This window comes from Rhincodon typus, chromosome 1, assembly GCF_021869965.1.
Source record: "Rhincodon typus isolate 14 chromosome 1, sRhiTyp1.1, whole genome shotgun sequence".
In the NCBI taxonomy this organism is placed as follows: domain Eukaryota; kingdom Metazoa; phylum Chordata; class Chondrichthyes; order Orectolobiformes; family Rhincodontidae; genus Rhincodon; species Rhincodon typus.
Genome location: NC_063332.1, coordinates 154,023,957 through 154,041,655, shown reverse-complemented (window position 1 = coordinate 154,041,655; position 17,699 = coordinate 154,023,957).

Sequence of the window (17,699 nt, the reverse complement as noted above, 5' to 3'; positions counted from 1 at the left end):
TAGTTTCCAAACACTATTCTAATTCTCGACAAATATTGAATGTGTGCATGGTTTTTAAAAATCTAGAATGATTTTAATAGGATAATTAAATATTACAATGGTTATGACACTCACAAAGTGAAGGCCAAAGCATAATGATATTGTCACTGGACTAGTAATCCAGAGACCAAATGTAATATTCTGGGAACATAGTACAGCTCCCAGCAAGACAGTTAATGGAATTTGAATTCAATTAATAAAAACCTGGAAATAAAAAGAAATCTAGTCTAACAATGACCATTGTCAATGTTATACCAGCTCATCTCATTCAACAATAACCTTCAGGGAGGGAAAATCTGCAATCCTCATCTAGTCCAGATCAACAGCAATGTGGTTCACTCATAACTGCTCTCTCAAATGGGCCTAGCAATTCATTCAGTTGTACGTAAGCATCTACTGTCTTTGAGAAGGTAGTGATAAGTTGCTTTTTGAACATTGTTTTCTTTAATTCATTCGTGGGATGTGACTGTTGTTGCCTGGGCTAGCATTTATTGCCCAAGTCTCTGGGTAGTTAAGAGACAATCACATGTTGTGGTGTCTGGAGTCACATGTAGTTCAGACCAGGTAAGGATAGTGGATTTCCTTCTCTACAGGGTAATAGTGAACCACACCAGCATTTATGACAATTGACAGTGGCTACATGGTTGCTGTTAGGCTCTCTAATCCAAATTTTTCTTACATTGAGTTCATATTTCACCATCTGCCATAGTGGGATTCAAATCCATTTTTCTGTGAGTTCCCAGTTACCACTATGCCACCGCCTTATGACAGTGGGAAGGTAATTGATAAAGTAACTGAATCTTGTTGGGTGAAGGATACTACCTGAGGATTCCTGCAGTGATGACCTGTGGTTGAGGAAGTTGACTTCCAACAACAACAACCACTATCTCATGTCTGGGATCCAGATCTGTCTCATGTCTGGGCTTCCCAAAGGCATTCTAGAAAATCTAAATGCATGAGTTTAGCAATGACTATTTCACATGTTAATCTTCCATAATTTTGCAGCCAAATGGCAGGAACAGCTTAAAACATTATAACCCATTATAAGTGAGGATGCTCAGGCATTGCAAGGATACAGTGAAAGCTAATAATATTCTGCAGTGCTAAAGCGCAAGTATGTGTATAAGACACTGAAGGAACAGTCTCAAGATCTGGGCCAAGTCAATAATATTCACTAGTGTGTGAACATTCTTTTATGAGCCATTTGTCTTTGACACAGGAACCATTTTTAGTGCAACTTTCCAGGAGAATGTGGTGATGGAAGTGCTCAATGTAAAAATGACAAGCACTGTAGTGCTAATGTTTGTCCAGGGCACACACTTTGATTTGATTGATTTGATTTGATTTGAGTTGATTTCAGTTTATTGTCAAATGTACCTAGGTAGAGTGAAGAGTTTTGTTTTGCGTACAGTACAAGCAGATCATATCATATAAAGTTCATAGGGCAATAGAACAGGGCAAGGAATACAATGTTGCAGCTGCAGAGAAGGTGCGCAAAAAGCAAGACCAACATTAACAGCGGCGAAGAAGGTGTTCTTAAACCTGTTAGTGCGTGTGTTTAAGCTTTTGTATCTTCTGCCCATAAGAAGAGATTGGAACAGATTATAACTAGGGTGGGAGGGGTCTTTGATGATGTTGGCTGTTTTTCCAAGGCAGCAAGAAATGTAGATTCAGTCAATGGATGGAGGTAACAAGGTGTAGAGCTGGATGAACAGCAGGCCAAGCAGCATCAGAGGAGCAGGAAAGCTCATGTTTCGGGTCTTGACCCATCTTTAGAAAATTCAGAAAATCAATGGATGGAGGGATGGCTTGCGTGATGGACTGGGCTGTGTTCACAACTTTCTAGAGTTTCTTATGTTCCTGGGCAGAGCAGTTGCCATATCAAGCCATGATGCATCCGGATAGAAGACTTTCTGTGGTGCATCTATGAAAGTTGGTAAGAGTCCTTATGGACATGCCGAATTTTCTTAGCCTCCTGAGGAACTAGAGGCGCTGTTGTGCCTTAACAGTGGTGATAAGATCAGAACCAGAGCTAAAATTAGAAATCACCATTTTTATTACATAGATAAAATAAATGACAATCCACTTCAATCAAATGTTGATTATAGCAAGCAGAGATTTGACAGGCAACTGTACCAATATAACCATAACATGTACAGAAAATGTCCCTGGGTAACTCAGTCATCCTGGAAGTTGATCGCTAAAAAGTTGTCTCTAGCCTTTTGGGCTTAATGGAACATAGCCCCATCTTTCATCTCTTTGACGGCCCTCCTCACTCTTCCTTCCTCAGACTTTTTGACTCCCTACTGCATCTCCTTCTATGTAAACATATTCCCTCCCTTTGGCGACTGGAATTGTGCACACCACTATGATGTGGGACACGCTATCTGGAGTGTACTCCATTGCTTCACCTGAACAATATAGCCATTGGAGCCTCATTTTCAGGAAGCTTATGGTGCATTCCATTGTAGCACTGGTCAAAGCATGGGCAGTGTTGTATCTCTGCTCAGTTTCAGGCTGAGGATTTCTTAGGCAGGTCAGCAACCAGGTATGGAAAGGGAACACTTGTGACCCAGCAACCATCCTCATGGGCCAAGGGCTTGTGAAAGAGGCTGGCACCTGAGTGGTCCAGAATATACACATCCCAGCAGCTCCCTGGATATCTAGCTCAGACCTGCAAAATGTTACTGATTGGTCACCAATGATTTGTACACTTATATAATGAGTGCTTTTACATTGACAAAGACTACTGGTTCATGATAGGATGTTCCGATTGTTATGTGAGTGTGAATGATTGCACCATGAACCTGCAGAAAACCAGCAATGTAATAAAGTGGATGTCCTAGCTGCTGGACTGCTGGTGCTAAAGAGGAAAGAGATGAATGGTGGGCTTTTGGGAAGAGAGCAGCAGTGACCTTTTGGATGTATATATGAATTAATGCCTGTGAAATGCCACAGAGGTCCGCAGCAGCTCTCTGAAATAATCATTTGAAATAGAAATTAATGGCAGCTGTTACCTTTTAAGATTGGAATTGCCACCCAGTGCTTGTGATCACAGGTGCTGGCGTAAGTGTGTCAGGTCATCCAGATGTATCTTCTACATGCTAGCTGTCATTGATCTGGCTGCACTGAAACCTGCAGACCCTATTTCACATGAGAGCTGTCTTTCGACATTGTGACACATCTCTTGCTCCTTCTCCCTCTGCAGGCTGTACTGCAGCCAATTGCCTTTGCAGCTGTTTCAGTTCTTGCAGGAGCCTGTGACTACAATCCTTTGGACCTGCAAGAGCATTAGAGGAATGGTAGGGTTGATCTTTCAGAGGATCTGTGGGAACAATAAATGAATGCTGGCAGTGCTATTAGTTGGATGCTTTTCCCTTCCTACCCTTCCCTGCAAAGATCTAGGCTAATCCTCAGATGCTGGTCTCATACTAAGTGCCCAACTAGTGTGCGCTCCATGTGATTCTGCATTGCTGTGTCCTGAAAGGATAGCACCTCGCGACCAACATCACAGGTGCTTGGGGACATCTACTACAGCTAGATTACCTTCACACCTGACAATAACTCTTCCCATACATGATAGCCATCCTTACCCAATTTATGTTGCCCCAAAACAGTCCCAATGTAGCCTTGGTAAACAGCAGCTACTGTAAGTCCTCCTACCATATCCCCATCATCCTTCTTCTTGTGTCTGAGGATATATCAGCTGCAATGTCATAGAATGCAGTCTTTACATTGGCCTGCCATCACCAATGAAGAAGACAAGGTATTGCGTGAATGTCCCTCACTCCATTGACTTTTGGAATATTTTCTAATCAACCTGTGCAGAGATATTATTACACACCTCTGGAGCAAGTGGGACTTGAACCAAACCTCCCAGCTCAGTAGGGATCCCCTGCCTCTCGTAGTCCTGAGACATCACAAGGTGCCAACCAGGCCACGTACTTGGGTACCATGTACTGTCATGAGATCAGCTAGACAGTGTGAGTTATGTGGTCATGCTGCTCAATTGGGGATTGAAGGCAGATGCTGACATTGATGAATCATGGACTCCTGATTAATGGAATGGCTTTTCAGTTTGCCACGCATTCCAGCCATCAACACCACCCTTTTTTTAGAAAATGTGTTACTTATTCTTTACACTTTGGGTGAAGATATATTTAATCAACCCATCCCAGGCATGTTATGAGATGCCTTGAACCTGGGCCTTCTGGCTAAGCATTTGAGACATGACCGTTGTGCCACAAGACTCCCTCCACTTTTGGTGTAGTTTTCTCAAAAATGAAAGATCATTGTGCAGTTGATATTCAGATCAAGATTGTAAGCTGCAGAATGTGTGTTCACTGCTATGACTTCCAGCCTTCGCCTGTGACCCACAATAACATTTCCATTCGGAACAATCCTTGTTACCCTGATGACCGTCATTCACCCACCACTTCAGTGACGTACCTCCTGCAACTGTACATTTCCATACCCTATAACATTCCACCCAACTACTTTTAATTGCTTCCTATGACTGTGACCACTCCATCAGCTAGCCAATATAACCAGACCAAACCCTAGACTTGATAGCCTCAATGACACCATGGACTGATCCTACAAACACCCCCACCCCTGGTTAATCTACAATCTATTTCCCAGTTGACCATGACCTATTACCCTGGACTGAATTTGCAAGATGTCCCTGATAGACTGACCAGCAAGGTCCTTTATAATTTTCCCTGCCTTAATTAGACCATCCATCTGACTGATAGTGACTGACACCATCTCCACAGACTAGAAAAGGCCCAGCCCCTCGACTGACTGTGACTATTCCCCCTAACTATCATGAGTTCACCCTTGCCCTGCTGACTATATCTCTCCTTTCCCATTCACATATTGCCATGCTTTTCATCCACATACACTGTGTTTTCTGCTACACTGCAAACACATGCTCCTCTGACACTGACACAGCACGGTACCCTTCAGCCACATGTACACACCCTTCCATGTTGCTGCTTCCATTTGCCCTTCAGCCATGAGTTTTTTACTCACTTTCTGCGCTAATATGCCATCTGTGTAGAACTACATCGTTGTCCTCAAGTTGATTTATGTAATGGCCCAGGGACACATCCTGCCTTATCCACTTGGAAGCACCTACTGCAGTTGTAAAGCTAACCACAAAACGATAATGAATATTTACAACATTTTACTAGCAGGAGAACAGAAAAATAAGTACCCAGACTGGAGGCTGAAGACCAAGTTTCCAGGTAAGCACTTGCTATGTGTGACCAAGCACCTGAAGCATCAAGTATCTCAATTGGGCAGAAGTTAATTGGGAAAGCAAAGCTAACTCCAGCAAGTTATGTAGTTGATGAATTGTAACTGTATGCACATGAGGCTTTTGACACCTGATGGTGAGAAGGTTAACTCACCTCTGAGGAGAGAGAACTTAGTTGCTAAATGGTAAGAATCTGATTTTTGCAATCTCACCAATTAATTTCTCACACCTCCATTCTTTTCCCCTCCTCTGGGAGGCGAAATCCATGCCCAGGTTACTTTGGATGCACTGACCCCAAATAGCAAATTTCCTACTTTAAAATGGGCCACCTATTCATTAGACATACTTGCTGAACTAAGTGTCAAGGTTTAAACACATCTGGCCACATTGCTGAAAGATAATTACTATGTACATGCAGCATATTCTTGCAAATTTTAGTTACAGCTTGTTAAGCAATTCAAACATGCACCATTAATTACAATTGACACTCAAGACATATTTTAAAAAGAATCTATTACATGTACTCTAGGAGTCTCAGAGAGAGCAGCCCTATAGTCCTCCGGGACTATGGCGACTTTATTTTACTTATAGGCATGCTATAAGGGATAACTTTCCACAGATTAAATCAGCAAACTTGAAGGAAGTCTTTGATAAGAAGTCTTTAACCTGGATATCCACTGATGATTAAATTGAATTTGAGCCCCTTCCACTACTCATACTTCACAATGATACTATTAACGTTTCATGGTCATTGTTTGACATATCTACACTCTAAAAAGGGTTACAACTCTTTTTGAATGTTTTCACTTTGTACTGACAGTGCAGGCACACTTTACCTGTTCCTATCATTATGGGATTGATCCTGGCTGTAAAAGCTGATTGATCTATATTGTTGCAATTAAGATGAGAGTTTGGCCGAATTCATGCAATGCAACGAAACTATACACCGTGTTGTTTTAAATTGTAGTACTGACAATTGTATCAGTAAAAGTTAATTACGTTTCTACACATACAAGTGGGTGCAGAGAAAAACGAATTGCAACTCATGATTCATCTCAGGTGGGCTTTCAAAGTCCACAAACATGAGTTTTACTCCTATAAATCTAAAATGTAGAGTCAATGTATGCATATTAGTGGAGCAAAATGTAACTTATAGGGCAGGTTTTCAATTTAAGCAGGTAGTAGAAGAAGCCATCAGCCTTATATTTCACGTTGTAAATGAAGTTTGGATACACTCAGGCAGCTTATGCTGGTCAGAAAATAGATTTTCTCAGATCTCTTGAAGTGTGTTTTCTTTCATAAAAATATTGATGGAACTACTTGACTGATTCAGTCTTGAAACTGCAAAGAGAAAATATATTCTGGGCCTTTTTCAGGTCTTTACATCATCTCCCAGAAAGAAGATGCAACACTGCAAAGGCCATTTGAAAGAAGGAAGATGAACAGATCAAGAGTGAAGGAGAAGCAGAAGGCCACATGGAGAGATGAACAAAGAATCATAAAGTCAGTGACCACAACAGGCAGCCAGAGAAACAGCACCAGGATGGTGACAAAGACAGACAGCCTCTGACTTACCATAGACAACACCATACCATATAGAAGGATAAGTGAGAGACAGTGGGAGAGGGAAATAGAGAGAGATTGAGGTGGGGAAAGTGAGTAAATAATACCTGTACTTTTTGATGGTTTTCTTTTCCAATCTTGTTATTCTATAAACCCTAAGTTAAATCATGTCTCCTGTTTATAGCACAATCCAACAAAATCTGCATAAGTTGAATTAAATAACTGATCAAACAACATGAAAATATAATTGCAATTGTGTGAAGGTGAGACATTAACCTGTCTATAGAGTTCTATCAGAAAACATGAATTCTGCAGGAATACATCAGGTATTATCTACAATTTGTATTCTTATGAAAGAAAATTCTGTTTTCCCACCCTCAAAGATTAACCAAACAAACTGCGAAATGTTGCATTACAGCTGCCATTACAACTTCACTATTGAATAAAAACAGAACCCTATTTTGGTTGCAGTAGAAAGGAGAAATAAAATCTTGCATTTATGTAATACCATTCATGATCTCAGGCTATCCCAAAGCAACAGCTGCTGCTGTTTTGTGGGAAACAAGGCAGCCAATTTGCACATAGCAAGGCTCCGCAAACAGCAATGTGGTAATAACCAGATCATCTGTTTTTGCAAAGTTGATTGAGGGATAAATGTTGACCAGGACACTAAAGGTTACTCGTCTGCTCTTCTTCAAAATAGTGCCATTGGATCACTTATGTCTACCTAAGTTACACGTTGCCCCCACTTAACGTTGTGCTGCCCTTAGGATGCATTCAATAATACTGCAGGCCCTCAATATTGCACCAAAGTATCAGCCTAGGTATTTTCCTGCACAAGTCTCTGCAAATTAAGCCACAATCTTCTGCCTTAAATGTGAGAATACTACCAAATTTAGCTATAGCTAATACTCAGCAGGCATTCTACACAATGGAATATTTGATTAACTCTGCCCACTCTTACCCTTATGATAGTTGATCTTCTTCTTAACTGTATAAGTTCTGTTTTCCTGATGAAGTTAATCAACAGAAAATTATCAGCTTCTGCTGGAACTTTTTCTACATTTCCTCTATTCCATGCAGACGGGGAGATAGGAAAGTCTCTTATTTTCTAGTCTCACTTTATACAGTAATTCTGAGTTTTTGAATTCTACTCTTATCTTCACATTCCAAATTAGATGCATAAATAATTGGAAGATAAACCCAGCAACAGGCCATTCATGTAAGAGATCTCCATCAACATCCCCTCCCATGATGAGCATCTCTCCATCCAATAAACAGGCTAAATTAGATTTATCCATTCTGCCTTATATTGCTTCTTTTGCATTCACCTACAATCACAACAATGAATGCTATTCAACTTGCCTGTTACTTTCTCAAAAAAAATAAGGTTTGTCAAGAGATATTAGGAACTGCGGATGCTGGAGAATCTGAGATAACAAGGTGTACAGCTGGATGAACACAGCAGGCCAAGCAGCATCAGAGGAGCAGGAAGGCTGACGTTTCGGGTCTAGACCCTCCTTCAGAAATGGGGGAGGGGAAGGGGGTTCTGAAATATATAGAGAGAGAGGGGGAGGCGGATAGAAGATGGATAAAGGAGAAGATAGGTGGAGAGGAGGGGCAAGGGGGCAGGGTTGGAGCCAGTAAAGGTGAGTGTAGGTGGGGAGTTAGGGAGGGGATAGGTCGGTCCAGGGAGGACGGACAGGACAAGGAGGCAGGATGAGGCTAGTAGTAGGAGATGGGGGTGGGGCTTGAGATGGGAGGAGTAGATAGGTGGGAGGACAGGTTAGGGAGGTGGGCTGGTTTTGGGATGCGGTCGGGGGAGGGGAGATTTTGAAGCTTGTGAAGTCCACATTGATACCATTGGGCTGCAGGGTTCCCAAGCGGAATATGAAATGCTGTTCCTGCAACCTTTGGGTGGCATCATTGTGGCACTGCAGGAGGCCCAGGATGGACAAAGGAGTCCAAGGAGTGGGAGGGGGAGTTGAAATGGTTCGCGACTGGGAGGTGCAGTTGTTTGGTGCGAATCGAGCGTAGGTGTTCCACAAAGCGGTCCCCAAGCTCTGCCTGGTTTCCCCGATGTAGAGGAGGCCACAACGGGAACAGCGGATACAGTATACCACATTTGCAGATGTGCAGGTGAACATCTGTTTGATGTGGAAGGTCTTCTTGGGGCCTGGGATGGGAGTGAGGGGGGAGGTGTAGGGGCAGGTGTAGCACTTCCTGCGGTTGCAGGGAAAAGTGCCGGGGGTGGTGGGGCTGGTGGGGAGTGTGGAGCAGACAAGGGAGTCACGGAGAAAGTGGTCCCTCCGGAAAGCAGATAAGGGTGGGGAGGGAAAAATGTCTTTGGTAGTGGGGTCAGATTGCAGATAGCGGAAGTGTCGGAGGATGATGCGTTGGATCCGGAGGTTGGTGGGGTGGTACCTGAGGACGAGGGGGATTCTATTTTGGTTGTTATTGCGGGGAGGGGGTGTGAGGGATGAGTTGCAGGAAATGCAGGAGACACGGTCAAGGGCGTTTTCGAACACTGTGGAGGGGAAGTTGCGGTCCTTGAAAAACGAGGACATCTGGGATGTCCGGGAGGGGAATGCCTCATCTCGGGAGCAGATGCGGCGGAGGCAAAGGAATTGGGAATAGGGGATGGCCTTTTTGCAGGAAGGTGGATGAGAGGAGGTGTATTCTAGGTAGCTGTGGGAGTCAGTAGGCTTGAAATGAATATTGGTTTCCAGGTGGTTGCCAGAGATGGAAACAGAGAGGTCCAGGAAGGAGAGAGAGCTATTGGAGATGGTCCAGGTGAACTTAAGGTTTGGGTGGAAGGTGTTAGTGAAGTGGATGAAATGTTCGATCTCCTCGTGGGAGCACGAGGCGGCACCGATACAGTCATCGATGTAACGGAAGAAGAGTTGGGGGATAGGGCCAGTGTAGCTTCAGAAGAGGGATTGTTCCACGTATCCTACTAAGAGGCAGGCATAGCTTGGGCCCATGCGGGTACACACAGCCACCCCCTTTGTCTGTACGAAGTAGGAGGAATTGAAGGAGAAGTTGTTAAGAGTGAGGATGAGTTCAGCTAAGCGAGTTCACCCAACCTTAAGTTCACCTGGACCATCTCCGATACCTCTCTCTCCTTGCTGGACCTCTCTGTTTGCATCTCTGGCAACCACCTGGAAACCAATATCCATTTCAAGCTAACCGACTCCCACAGCTACCTAGAATACACCTCCTCTCACCCACCTTCCTGCAAAAAGGCCATTGCCTATTCCCAATTCCTTCGCCTCCGCCACATCTGCTCCCGAGATGAGGCATTCCACTCCCAGACATCCCAGATGTCCTCGTTTTTCAAGGACCGCAACTTCCCCTCCACAGTAGTCGAAAACACCCTCGACCATGTCTCTCGCATTTCCCGCAACTCATCCCTTACACCCCCTCCCCACAGTAACAACCAAAACAGAATCCTCGCCCTGACATACCACCCCACCAACCTCTGGATCCAACGCATCATCCTCTGATACTTCCACCATCTGCAATCTGACCCCACTACCAAAGACTTTTTTCCCTCCCCACCCTTATCTGCTTTCCAGAGGGACCACTCATCCCGCCCCCTTGACCTGTCTGTCCTCCCTGGACTGACGTATCCCCTCCCTACCTCCCCACTTACACTCCCCATTTCTGGCTCCACGCCCGCCTCTTTGACCTGTCTGTCTCCTCTCCACCTATCTTCTCCTCTATCCATCTTCTGTCCACCTCCCCCTCTCTCCCTATTTATTTCAGAATCCCCTTCCCCTCCCCCATTTCTGAAGAAAGGTCTAGACCCGAAACGTCAGCTTTCCTGCTCCTCTGATGCTGCTTGGCCTGCTGTGTTCATCCAGCTCTACACCTTGTTATCTAAGGCTTGTCAAGCATGTTTTTTTTATTTATTCATTTTGTGGGATGTGAACACCGCTGGCTGGGCCAGCATTTCTTGCCTATCCCTTGTTCCCCTTGAGAAGGTGGTGGTGAGCTGCCTTCTTGAACCGCTGCAGTCCACCTGCTGTGGGTTGACCCACAATGCGATTAGGGGGGGAATTCCAGGTTGTTGACCTAGCGACAGTGAAGGAACGCCAATCTATTTTCAAGTCAAGATATTGAGTGGCTTGAAGGGGAACTTGAAGATGGTGGTGTTCCCATATATCTGCTGCCCTTGTCCCTCTAGATGGAAGTGTCATGGGTTTGGACGGTGCTGTACGAGGATCTTTGGTGAATTTCTGTAGTGCATCTTGTGTAGACAAGACACACTGCTACTACCAAGTGTCAGTGGTGGAGGGAGTGGATGCAGTGCCAATCAAGCAGGCTGCTTTGTCCTGGATGGTGTCAAGCTTCTTGAGTGTTGTTGGGGCTGCACTCATCCAGGCAAGTGGGAAGTATTCCATCACACTCCTGACTTGTGCCTCACAGGTGGTTGCCAGGCTTTGGGAAGTAATGAGGTGAGTTACTCACCACAGTACTCCTAGCCTCCGACCTGTTCTTGCGGCCAATGCATTTAAGTCCAGTTGAGTTTCTGATCAATGATAACTCGCACGATGGTGATAGTGGGGGATTCAGTGATGGTAACACCATTGAATGTCAAGGGACAGTGGTTGATTGTCTCTTATTGGCAATGGACCAAGCCTGGTATTTGTGTGCCATGACTGTAACTTGCCACTTATCAGCCCAAGCCTAGATATTGTCCAGATCTTGTTGCATTTGGACATGGACTGCTACTGTATCTGAGGAGTCATGAATGGCGCTGAACATTGTGCAATTATCGGCAGACATCCCCATACAGGCAATACAGAATAAATGGTAGGATGCTGAGACGTATGGAGCAGAGTGCAGTTATTGTGCTGCCCATGCCTAACCCAGGGCTGTGGTGCAGAGGTCAGTAGGGCTGCTGAAGATGTGGTTCCATAATACAATTAGAATGAGTTTGACATAGTTCTTCAGGCTAAAAGGATTAAATTGTATGGGGAGAAAGCGAGAACAAGCTACTGAGTTGGATGGTCAGCTGTGATCTTATTGAATGGTGGAGCAGACTCGAAGGGCCAAATGGCTGATTCTTGTTCCTATTTTCTATGTTCTAGTTCAGGCTGGGAGGGCCGCCTCAAGCATAGTCTAGTTGGAGGGTGCTGCTCCTTGTGTACTGGATTCTGCACAGTTGCAGCAGAAAACAAGGTGATGTCCCAGGTGCAGAAAACCTGAAGGAGTGGTCTCTTCCCAGGAGAAAGACAAGGACGGGGACACTGGGGAGGAGGAAACTAATGTTGTCCATGACAGAACTCAGCTGCGACAGGCACTGCAAGTCAGACAGAACCTCATGGGCACCCAATTCCCATTGAAGAGAACTGGGAGAGAGCATGCAACCATTGACTGTTACTTTTTTTGGTCATGATGTCTAAATCTGGTTGGTATTGCAGAGGTGAGTTCAGCCTCTGTTGGCTTTGTTTTCATTCCCTTGTGCATTCGGTAAACAAAGGTTCCTGCTTGTGTTGGATTGTCAAATTGCTTGCCCATATGTCCCCTACTGGACAATGACAAAATGTGGGCCTACAGTGGGCACTGAGGACAGGGTAGCACTGATTAAAGAGAATGTTTAGGTAGGATGTAGCTCAGAAGAGGTCAAGAGTGTGGATTAAACAGTGACTAAAAGTACAGCATAGGAATCGGATTTGCGAAGGACTATCAGGCACACCAGCTGTGTTCTGTGGGCAGCGTGCTTTGTGACTGCTGCGCTGTGTTGTTGCAGGTGAGGGGTAACAGCAGATATGTCAGAGAAACAAGAAAATTCCAGTTTTTGTTTGGGAAAAGTGACATGTGGAATAGCATTGCGACCCTTAACTCATGTTGTACACAAACACGTTCACTCTGGAAACTGATGATCGTGTTTGACGATAAATAGGAAAAAAGAAGCTGTCTCTTATTCAAAACTGAGTATTTGCATGTGACTGTTTCTCCTTTGTAGTCTGTGGCAAAAGCAAATTAAATTAGAAAGGTTAGTGCCACATTAATTTCGTCATTTCTGCTCCTGAAGGATGGCAGCTATTTGAGTTTTGGAAAATGTAGCGAAAATTTCCAGATTTCACTTCGACTAACTGACACTGAAAGAACACTTCACTGATGTCACTATTTCCACAATTTTAGGCCAACAAACTTCAGCAACTTAAAACAGAAAATGTTGGAAGTACTTAGCAGTTCAAACAGCAACTGTGGAGTGAAACCAATAATGATCATTCGTTTTTTAAAAATTGCAGTAAACAGAGTTTAATACAACTGCTGAGAGCATGTCTTTTCCAGGACCTTGGAATGGTCCCTTAATACATTTTCACACAACTTACCGTTACACCCTGCAAAAGGTCTCACTGTATTCTTCAATAAAGCAGCTTTAGGGCACTCACCCTTTTGGTGTTTTCTTTTACTTATCTTCCATCGTTAAAAAATAATTTGCCCAAAGTCATTTGAGTTTCCCAGACTTAGGCTCAAAAACAAAATTTGACCACACCATTATATTATGAAGTCCTGTAACATTACTAACCATAAATTATACGTCTAGAAAGCATAAAAGTTTAAGAAAGTCAGTAAACATTTGAATGAGAGGTTGTAGACATGCTTGCCGAGCTGGTGGGTTTGGTTGCAAATGTTTTGTCACCCTGCTATGTAACATTGTCAGTGCGCCTCTGGTGAAGTGTCGGTGTTCTGTCCCGCTTGTTATTTATATGCCTCGGTTTGCTGGGGTTCCGATTCTGTTTCTCAGTGGTTTGAACACAGGGTCTAATTCAATGTGTTTGTTGATGGAACTCCGGTTGGAATACCAGGCCTCCAGGAATTCCCTGGCATATCTCTGGCTTGTGTGATTATGGATGTGTTGTCCCAGTTGAATTTGTGTCCCTCGTTGTCCGTGTGTAGTGAGACAAGTGAGAATTGGTCTTGTCTCTTGGTAGCTTGTTGGTGTTCGTGAATCCATATTGTCAGTTTTCTTCTGGTTTGGCCTATGTAGTGTTTCTCACAGTCCTTGCTTGATATTTTGTACATTAACCCAGTTTTGCCGGTTTTGGGTATGGGATGCTTTACGTCCATCAATAGAGGTCGTGGGATGGTTGTAGGTTTGTGGGCTACTCTGATACCTAGGGGTCTGAGTAGTTTTGTGGGATATTGGGGTGGTAATTGAGTGTAATTGAGTATCTGGTCCATATGTGTGGCCTTTCTATATACGCTAGACTAGATTTGTGCCTTACAACCCACTTCACCTTCAGTGACAGCATATACAAACAAATCAACGAAACATCAATGGGATCCCCAATATCCCACAAATGGAACTGCATCAGGACACTATTTCAACAAGCCACAACACATTGCAGCAACCCAGAACTACGCAAAGCAGAACAGGAGCACATTATACAGAGTCTTCAAAAGGATTGGATACCCAAAAAGCACAATCCGCCATTACCTCCAAGACAGACCACCACAGGAAGACACAACACGACCAGACTCACTAATTACCCTACCATACAGCAAGGACATTTCAGAGATGACCACAAGACTACTCAGACCCCTAGGTATCAGAGTAGCCCACAAACCGACAACCATCTCACAACAGCTACTGACAAATGTAAAGGATCCCATACCCAAAACCGGCAAAACCAGTGTAATATACAAAATACCATGCAAGGAATGTGAGAAACACTACACAGGCCAGATCGAAAGAAAACGAACAATATGGATTCACCAACTAGCCACTAAGAGACATGACCAATTCTCACTTGTCTAATTACACAGGGACAATGAGGGACACAAATTCAACTGGGACAACACATCCATAATTGCACAAACCAAACAGAGACACGCCAGGGAATTCCTGGAGGCCTGGTATTCCAACCGGAACTCCATCAACAAACACATTGAATTAGACCCGGTGTACAAACCACTGAGAAACAGAACCAGAAATAATACCAACCACCCCAGCAAACCAAGACATGTAAATAACCTGTGGGACAGAACACCGATGTTTCACCAAAGGTGCACGGACATGTCACCTAGCAGGGTGACAAAACATTTGCAACCAAACCCACCGGCTCAACGAGCATGTCTACAACCTCATCCACAACCTGAGCTACAAATCTTCTCAAAAACCTTAAACACCTGTGGGCGCAACACCCTCAAACTGGCCCGCAGATGGGAAACAAATGCAATCCAACTGAGCGCAACCCACGAACAACTATACTTACTGCACAAATGCCTCAGAAAGCAGGTACTACCACAAAGCTTAAAATATAAACCACCTATCAACAATCCACAGGCACGGAGGACAGCTGAACAGAAGGGCCACAGAATGATAAGGGTTACGATCAATGATGCCACAATCACCTCCACAAATACAAGCGGGAAATTGCGCACTAAAAAACTCTGTACTCCAATGCAACCGACCAGGAATGGATATCCACACTGGAACAAGTCATCAGCATACAACAACAAAAGACCAGAACACAGAAAAGAATAGCCCTTCAAGAAAAACGGTCCAAAACCACCCACATCAACAACACGGACAACACAGATTCATGGATTAAAAACATCTCGGACCGACCACTTACAGACACTGAGAAGACCATCCTAGTACGTGGGCTGAATTATAACTACAGAGACGCCAAAAAGACTGACTTCCGGGCTGCGATGGAATCGACACTAAAGACTTACAGAAGAACAGAACAGACCATCAGACAGATGATAGTCCCAACACTGAGCAAAGAAGGAAAGTGGTACACATTCACACCGAAGACAGGAGAGCCCTGGAAAGACTCAAGAAAGACAGGAACATTGTAATCTTACCAACGGACAAAGGATGCATGACAGCAATCTTCAATAGAACCCAATACATCGAGAAAGCTAATGCACTACTAACAGATACCGACATCTACCAACAGATGGCGATAGACCCGACACCACAGTTAGGGAACCGGATTACAACGACCCTGAAGAAATTACACAACTCGGGAGACATCAGCAAGACAGACTATCAGAAAATGAAGCCAGAGGGATCCAATACACCCCCATTCTACAGTCTCCCCAAGGTACACAAACCGGGGGTCCCCCTCAGACCTATTTCTCACAACCAGACACACCAACATATAGACTTGCCAAAGAACTACAAAAGAAGTTGAAATACTTAGTTGACAACACTACCCACTCCAATCACTCATCCCAAGAATTCCTCAACATCATCAATGACGCTAGGATAGAAGAGGACGAGATGATGATAATATCCTTCGACGTAATAGCACTATTTACATCCATAAACACTGACCTAGCCAAAGAAATTATTGCCACACTGCTGGACGAATCAAGTAGGCATGCAACCCAGGACGCCAATAACATCAATAAAGACACCACCATGAATCTACTAGATCTGTGCCTCGCAACCCACTTCACCTTCAACAGCAGCATATACAAACAAATCAACAGTACACTAACAGGATCCCCATTATCAGGACTGATTGCAGAAGCAGTAATGCAGAGGTTAGAACGGACAGCGCTCCCCACTATATAACCCAAGCTTTGGGTCCAATATGTAGAGGATACCTTTGTGATTATTAAATGCGCAAAACTGGAAGAAACCCACCGACGCATAAACAACATCCTTACTGGGATAAAATATATGAAAGAAGAGGAGAACAACAACTGACTAGCCTTCCTGGACGTAATGGTAGAACGCAAAAACAACGAGGAACTCCAGACTAGCGTATACAGAAAGACCACACATACTGACCAGATATTCAATTACACTAGCAACCACCCCATGCCCACAAACAGAGCTGCATCAGGACACTACTACAACGATCCACAACATACTGCAGCAACCCAGAACTGCGCAAAACAGAACAGGAGCACCTATATGGAGTCTTCAAAAAGAATGGATATCCGAAAAGCACAATCCGCTGTTACCTCCAAGACAGACCACAACAGGAAGACACAACATGACCAGACTCACTAATCACCCTACCATACAGCAAGGACATTTCAGAGATGACCACCAGACTACTCAGACCCCTAGGTATCAGAGTAGCCCACAAACCTACAACCACCCTATGACAGTTACCGACGAACGTAAAGGATCCCATATCCAAAACCAGCAAAACCAGTGTAATGTACAAAATACCACGCAAGGGCTGTGAGAAACGCTACATAGACCAAACCGGAAGAAAACTGACAACACGAATGCATGAACACCGACTAGCCACCAAGAGATGCGATCAATTCTCACTTGTCTCACTACACACAGACAATGAGGGACATGAATTCAACTGGAACAACACATCCATAATCGCACAAGCCAAACAGAGACACGCCAGGGAATTCCTGGAGTCCTGGTATTCCAAGCAGAACTCCATCATCAAACACATTGAATTAGACCCTGTGTACAAACTACTGAGAAACAAAATCGAAGTAATACCAAACACCCCAGTAAACCAAGGCATATAAATAACAAGTGGGACAGAACACCAACGCCTCACCGGAGGCACACTGACGATGTTACCTCGCAGGGTAACGAAACATTTGCAACCAAATCCACTGGCTTGGCGAGCATGTCTACAACCTCATCCACAACCCGAGCTACAAATCTTCTTGAAAACATTTGAATGAGAAGTAAAAAGTATGCCACTCAACTCCTCAAATTTGTTCCATTTATAATATCGTAGATCCACTTTGTTAAGCTGTTACCCCATCATTTATCAAGAACCTCTCTACCTCTGTTTTAAAAATATTCAAAAACTGCTTTCAACACATTTTGAAGAGGACAGTTCCAAGTACACGCAAGCCTTTGTGTGCAAAAAAT